Raw genomic sequence first — 8,385 nt, 5'->3', positions numbered from 1 at the left:
TCCCAGGTCTGAACAGAATTGGCTGGCAAACTAGTATACCAGGTGAAAGCCTGTCCGGAGAGAGAATTCCCAAAAAGCCTTAGCTTTAACAGAGGATTATTCTCTATGGCTATACACTGGACAGAAAACCTGCCTATGTGTTCAACGGACGAAGCATGAGGATCTTCTCCGTTAAATAAGGTGAAGTTTGGTACTTTGAAACCTGCAGGTAAAGGGATCTGATCTATGTAAGCCGGGTACGGCTTTCTGTAGATGGGGCTTTCTCCTCTCCTGGCCTCTGGCTCCATCATTTCTCTGATCATTCTCTGTAGTGCCCCCATGTCATTCAAAGCATTGACAGGACGTGGATTTCGTCCCTTTTCTGGCTGATCATTATCAAACCTATGCTCTATTCTGTATGGTCGGGGCGGAGCTTCCTCCCTGTGTTCTTCCTCTTCTTTAATCTCCAGATGGTTTCTCCAATTTGCCCCTGGTCTGTTCCTGTCATTGTTGGCAAAAGGGTTAATTCCCCATCTGCCTCTCCTGCCCCTTGCTAGTGGAGGGAATGGATTGGGGTCCATTCTTCTTGGTCTGTAGGGTGGCATGGCTGGCGCCTCAGGCAGGAGTGGCAATGGTTGATCTCGTGGGGCCACAGGTTGTGGTGCAGGCGGTTCTGGCCGATTCTGGGGAACCTGTACTGGTGCAAGACCTTCTGGCCTGGCTGGGGCCTCGTGTTCTTGGGCTAGAAGGGCTCCGCCCCTCTGTCCAGCTTGGATTTCTTCGGGTCCCGGTACTCCAGCTATCTGTGAAATAAGAGGATTCTCTTGATAAGGCCATGCCAGTCCTGGTGGAGGACCGTATGGAAGGTCCAACTGTTGCACTACGGCGTCAGGATTTGGAATCCTGGCCATAGCGGCCTCGCGGTCTTTCCTGAACTGCCTGTTAACTTGCCACTGCATCATGGCTGTTATGTTGTTCAAAGACTCCTGACTCCTTTGTGTTGTGGCCTCTTGTCGGAACACGGCTTCCTGTATTTGGTTCAGCCTCCTGGAACCAGTTCTGGAACGTCTGCTTCCTGTACTTCCATGGGCTGATTGTCTAGCGTCACTTTCTTCCGAGTCTGGTCCTTCTTGGAAAGCTGCTTGGTCTCGTTCCATCGTGTGATATGGGTTCTGGCTAGAACTTCCAATATACATATACTTTCAAAATACTGCAGGGTGTATATACTGAGAAGTCCCACTGGGCGTGCCAAATTGTTCACCCGTTCTGATTTACTTCCTGAGATGACAGGGCAAAGTTCCCCATTAATTCAAAGACCATGTTTTGGTCAGCGAATTAACTTTCTTTATGTGTTGAGCGTGCCACTGTTAGCAATTTTTCAACCCTAACAGACTTATGGTAAAAATAACTTGCGCCCCAAGCTACTAACTTTGACCAAACGATTGTGAATTTGGGTGAGGAATATCTCCCAAGTAAGTTCTTTTCTATGCCTTAGACTGGTAAGGACTTTTACAATTTATCTCAGTGCGAAAACCGGTAGTTCTGGCCAGAATGAAAGATGACAGATTGAACCGATTTCAGGCAGAACTCCCTTTTACAAGACTCAAAATGGGAAAAAAACTGACTATACAAGGACAAGAAGAGGGCTGCGCTTCCATTTCTGTCTGGATAGTTGCCTCTGTTCTGGGCTGGATTGGGTACGCCTGTGCTGGACTGGACTTTTAACAACTTCAAATGCTAGGCTTCAGCTGCAAATCGATACCAAAGCTTGAGTTTGGCAGAGCTTTAATCTGTTTCGAACCCTGGAAGGTTTTTTGGATGGGCAGAACTGGGACTTCTCCAGTCTGAAAGGGGTAGAAGTGGCTGGACTCGAGCTGGAAATGAGCTGTAATACCTGTGCTGCTTAGTCAGGGCTCTTCACAAATTTGTTGAGTTTTTCATTTTTGAGAAAACTCGAAACTCTGCTTAGCTTGGCTTTTACTGAACCAAATTTGTAACGAGAGAAATCTCGTTATTGTTGATTAGTGAACTGGGATTCAAACCAGAGGTAGTGATTTAGACTTGTCTTTGCTGGGAGAAGACAAGATGATTCTGCAAGCTTGTTGGCAAGCTTTTGAATATTTCAGGCTCGAAGTCTGTTGGGACTTATTTGGGATTTTTGTGATCAAGTGATCATTTGAGTGTTTGTCTTTTGACTGAGTTTTGGTTGGTTGGTTGGTTGATTGATTGTGTTTTGCTCTGTTCACCCTCTCCTATATATATAGGAAGTGTTCCTCCGAGAATGGGCGGCAAGTAATCAAAAGATCTTTTTAATTTTAAAATGAAATAAACAGGGGTTCTATCCATTTTCTGGCGAGTAAGCACTCAACGATTAGTTCCTGAGGTGACTACTTCTGTATTTTTGATGGAGTGCCCTGCCTGTTCTTCCATTCCACCTGCTTCTGCAAAAGGTCTGGAGTCTTGGAGATGGCTGGCTCTCAGCTTTTGGACAGTTTCATGTTTCCCGCTTATCTCTCTTTTTATAAAAACAGAGTCTGCTTATCCTCGAAAATGGTATTCCTCCAAAATATCAGAATATCTTTTAGATAAACTAAGAGGGTTCTAATCTTCTGGTAGCAAGCTACTTTAGATTTTTTCTTCTTTTATACCTGCTCCTGTTCTATTTCCAGTTTTCAGCCGAAATTATTGACTCCTCCAAGTCAGGGATCACGTGGAACTGTTCCGTTTTGAAGGCCAGCTTGAGTCTAATTTGCTTTTGAGCCTAACTTTGGATTTCTTCGAGGCCCAAGTTTTTTCTGATTCCTATTGTTCACAAGCCCTTTAATGTTTTGGGCCGTGATTTTGGCCTGTCCACTCATTTAATAGGCTGGGTCGTGCTGATGGGCTTGAGGTCGTCTGATACAAGCGGCCTAGGAGATGGTGTGGGCTTTTGTTTTTGGCGTGTTAAATTTGGGCCCAAACATAAACAAAAAATAATTCAATGATTTTAGGTTTTCTATGGTGTGTGGAGCAATTTAAGTGAAACATGTTTTAAAAGGAGCATATGCAAGGGAGCAATAAGAGCTTAAGTGCAAAGTGAGTGAAAGAGAAGTGTGAGAGAGTTCACAAGTGCATAAAAATATTGAGCAAAGGGTGTGAGAGAAACATATTGTGAGGGTAGTGTTTTAAGCGGGTTTCATTGGTAAATCAAAATTGTAATTTATCTTCATTAGTGAAATTTTTCAGGATGATCACCAAAAAATATGAAAATTTTGTAAATAATGGAACTGACATAATTACTTTAATATGACGTGGTTGTTACATTTAATCCATACGTCCAGTTTTTTTTTAAATTTAATTTTTTATTCAAGCGATATTTTAATAAAATCTAATCTAAATACTTGGATAGGGATTTGAATTCTGCTGATGAGTGAGGAACACATAAATTTTAGCCAATTAGTTTAAGCCCATGTCTATCAATGCGTCCAATTTTTAAACTTCCCTTTTATCTATATACGTTGAAGACTACTTACCACTGAAGTTCTATTTACTGCTTTTTATTCTCTTTCATTCTAAACAAGCAGGGCAAGGCAACAGACCTTTGTAGCTCTCTCTCTTTCTCGCCTAACAGGATCCCAGGGGCAACTTAATTAACAATATCAGATTCTCTTTCTTCTTCAAGGAGAACCCCATTCATCTCAAATATCAGATTTGCTTTAATTATAGCTTCAATTATTTATATTCGATTATAGATCGTCAGGGAGTTTTAGATGGCAATTTTGTAAATAATTGAAGTGACTTGGTAGTTGCATTTTTTTTGTTACATTGGGATGAAAGAAACCCTTAGGGGCTGTTTGGTTCATGGTAAAGGAGGCATGGGAATGAGAATTCAATTGCTTTCCCATGTTTGGTAAGTCCGGGAATGGGAAACGGATTCCTGGCACATGAGAAAGTAGAGGGGAAAGTGATGCCCCCCTCTTAACTTGGGTTTTGTTTTCCCTCCTCATGGGAAAGTTTGGGAAAATGTGCCAACATTCAATGCACAATTTTCATGACTATTTTGTCCCTATGAACAATTTATAATTACAACGTATCATTAAATGCATTCTTTTTTTATTTGATTTAATATGGGTATAATTGGAAAATTATACAAATTTTGTTTTCCATTCCTACTCAAAACAAACATGGGAAAGGAAACAAAGTGAAATCTCCCGATTACTTTCCCAACATTACCAAATGTGGGAAAGGAATCTTTCATTCCCATTCTTTGGGAAATGACATGGGAATTGATTTCCCCTCAAATTCATTCCGTGAACCAAACGGGCCTTAGGATTTCGAGCCTGAATGTCAAACTGGGGAAAGGGAAGCCACCACTGTGGACTTGCTCTCGACTGCTTTGGTAGTTACGGTTAACCCCATTTTTTAAAATTTAATTTTTCTATGTAAGTAATATTTTACTTTAATTTATATTTTCATGCGTCCATTGTGGCTTGTCGGCCACGTCTCGGATATTGTAATTTATATATACCATTTTCTTTTGTCTGAATGCGCGTGATACATGACAATTTCTTCGCGGAAAGTGCTTGGGCTATTTCTTCTATACATTTTTCAAGCTTTGATGATTTTGCTGGATTGTTTTTGTAACTATAGTGTGCATATAGTCAATTCTGAACTAGTACAATTGTTGTCTATGGGGTCAATACAAATATATCCTAGTTTAAATAAAAAAAAACTAGGATATATTTTTATTTTATTATCCAGTTTCGGCTTTTACCTAGAAATTGTGGAAAAAAGAGAACACAAAAGCAAAAGTTGGTAAATCAGGCTGCAACCTACATATTTCCTCTCTACTTTTATTTATTTATAACTATTATATATTCGGAAAAGTGTGGAATATGTCTATTGTTATTTTTGCATCTATATAACCAATTTAGATTTTATCAAAGTTGTAAACAAAAAAAAAAGTTGAGATAATTAATTACAGGCCCTCCTTGAAACAACGAGGAAGCTATTGAAAGGGCTTGAATCTCAAAAGAGTTGTACTGAAAGGGCAACAGTAGAGCAGAAGAAACCAAAGATCAAAAAGAACTATAGCCAATGGCATTTGAAAATTATATTCACTGGGAAATAAACCAAATCCAAAAAATTTAACACTTCATATATAACATATCGTGGGTTTGAATCTCAATGGTCATGGCATATTTTGGGGAATTGAGGCCATGACAGATCTGGAGTGATTATTTGGGTTTTTTTTTCTTTTTCTCTATAAACGGTTTAAGTTTATACTTTTAAATATATACTTAATAATTAGGTCAAAATATGAGTAATCAAAAATAGATGATGTGCACGAGTTGCCAGGTCATTTGTCACTAAAATTGATAAATAAGGTGGTTCACGTAGCATTATTGTTATTTTATTTTTTTTATTTTTTATTTTGGCTTTTATTTAAAAATTATAGAAAAGAGATAATATAAAAGCAAAAGTCCGTAAATCACGCTATCGTATAAAACTTGATGTATTTATCTACCCACATTATAATAACAAAATGTTTACAGTCATTTACATACTAGGAATCCGACATACCAATCAAAGTGCATTATAAAATGCCTTTAACTTTCTTGATTTTTTTGTACTTTTATTTTGCTGTTAAAGTTCAATTTGGATTTTTGTTTTCTTCTCCCGGGAGTTCCACTGTAATAGAGTATTTCTTTTCTTTTTGTATGGAGCACATTTGACGGTGGAATACTAGAAGTCCACCACTAGAAAATGTCCTTGCATTAGGATTTGTTTTTCTTCGAAGCTTCTTCCCATAGAGTTGTTGGTCATTGTATATGGAAACCTCCCGATAAATCCCAACTCAAAAGCAAAGGAGGGCCTTGACCCTTCTCAGTAATTTGAAAAGTATAGACTAAATCATTGGCGGAGGGTCACTTGACCAGTATTTTGAAAACCTTATAATTATGAAATTGTTTTATAGCTATATTTATTGTTGATCTTTCTCACAAATGTTAATTGTTTATTATGAACATGACTATAATCTATATTTATTTTAATGTCTTCATATGTCATTTATATGTGTGTCATGAATTTGATTTGATTTTCTCATTTTATCTAAAATCAACTTTTTATACTCTTTCATTATTTTTAAGTTGCTAGAATTTGGGTTATACTTAAAATATTAAACTTGTAATATTAAAATTTAATCATTATAATGAATTCTTAAATATATTTTTCTATAAAAATGAAGTATATTGTAATTATAAAGCTATTTAAAGTTAGAACCTAAACTTTGGGTGATTAAGGCCATCTCCAGCCATAGGGCTAAATGTAGTTCATGGCTAAAGATTTAGCCCTCCAAAATATTAATTTTTTAAAGAATAGTGCAGGGCTAAATTTTTCCATCTCCAGCTATGCATGGCTATATTTTAGGATTATTCATATTTTATTATTTTGAGAAAAACTATGGTACAACACTCATATATTCCACAACTATATATTGTTTAATTTAATTAAAATACTATTTAGAGACAAAATTTCTGATAAGATTTTGTGTTCACGTGTCACGTCTTATCCTGAAGGAATCTGAATAATTTTACGCTCGGACTACACCAAACATTTAAAAACGTGAAGACATTTATAAAAAAAGAAAGGGTGAGTTTCAATGTTTGAGCTCTCATGAATAAGAATTTTTTATAATTTTTTTTAGAAAACACTTTAAAAAGATTTGAAAAGCTAACCACATTTATTATTATTACTAGCCTCTCTGCACGCGCTTCCGCGCCTGCAAGAGGTTTTTTTTATAAAAAAATTTTAAATTTATTTTAGAATTAAAAAAGATAATGGGTAGTTGTGTTCCATAAAAATAGAATCCATTATCTGATTTGTCTTTTAATTTTAATTTTTTTTAAATATGAAAAGTATGAATTTACCATATTATCCTCATTTAATTAATAATTTCAATTATTAATGTTTGCATTAACCAAGGGCATTTTCTGGTATTTTGAATGTTTCACCATTCTCTGCATTTTGCTTTATATATATAGATTATTATTATTTTAAAAAGGAAGGTGTAGGTCTGACCTCCAACCGTCATTATCAACAATCAACAATTTTTTTTTGACCTTTTTCCTAAATACTACGAATTGAAACGGGCTTTTAAAAATAGGGGGAATGCTAGCAACCTTCTCTCCAACCTTCTCCTTTGGACCTTCTCCCCTTACCTCATGACATGTGTCCCTTTCTTTACACTTAAAACAATGTAATTAATGCATTAAACAAGCTATCATTTGTTTTCCAAATTTACCCTTATTAAATATATTGATTTTAATGTTTCCTTTATTTTATCCAAATTTTTTACAAACTTCTTACCAACTTGTTAAAAATTAATTAAGAAAAAACGTTTTTTTTTAAAGACTCTAACGAGACATTCAAATAAATCTTAAAAATTAAATAAGAAAAAACGTTAGTTTTATTTTTTGTTTTTTGAAAGACTCAAAAGGGAGTAAGGAGAGACATTGGTTTAAATCGAAAATTTGGTATGCCTGAATTTTAGGATTTTTTTTTTCTTTCAAATACTCAGACTCCAAAGGCAGTAAGAGATATAAATAAATATAAATAAAACTATGAACTTCCCTTCGAATATGATTATTTGGGGTTTTTTTATAATATTTTTAGTTGTTACTGAAAATGCTCTTTAACTTTATTTAGTAGTTTAAAAAAATACAATTAATGAACTTCCTTTTGAAAGAAGTCTTTTTTCTTTCTAAAAATGTGATCTTTCTATTGAGTGTTTTTTTTAGGTCATTTTTTTGTGTTTAAAAAAATAGAAGTATTATCTATGAAAAAAAATAGACATTTTCTTTTTTTAAAACTGACTTTTTTATTATTTAATTTTTTACATGTGGTAAGAGAGTTGTAAAATTGTTTTTGAACAAATTGAAGGACAAAACATTTAATAAGGGTAAACTTGGAAAAAAATGTTAGCTTGTTTGATGCATTAGTTACATTGTTTTAAGTGTAAGGAAATGGACACATGTCATGAGGAAAGAAGAGAAGGTCCAAAGGAGAAGGTTGGAGAGAAGGTTGCTAGCATTCCCCTAAAAATAGATATATCCATCATGCTTTAATGTGGTTGTTGAAAAGCAGGTGCATGGGTCCCACTACAAATTTGGCCCATTCCTAAAATTGGACTAAGGGGTCAGATGTGACTCTACAAATTTGGCCAAATTTGGCTTATATCTGAAGATGGATTTTATATTATTTTAAGGTTATATTTGAAATATAATTCATGACTGGAGATGGCCTAATAAGACAAAATTTAAAATATAAAAAAGCTCAACAAGACACCGACACCGCTCCCATGTGTAAATATTGTGCTGTCACTCCCATGCGCCCTTTTCTTTCTTCAATGTGTGAATAATGCTTTGA

The sequence above is a fragment of the Prunus avium genome, chromosome 8 (assembly GCF_965620075.1).
Source record: "Prunus avium chromosome 8, drPruAviu1.hap1.1, whole genome shotgun sequence".
Lineage (NCBI taxonomy): Eukaryota > Viridiplantae > Streptophyta > Magnoliopsida > Rosales > Rosaceae > Prunus > Prunus avium.
The sequence above is the reverse complement of the archived record's forward strand: the minus strand, read 5'-3'. Positions refer to the sequence as shown.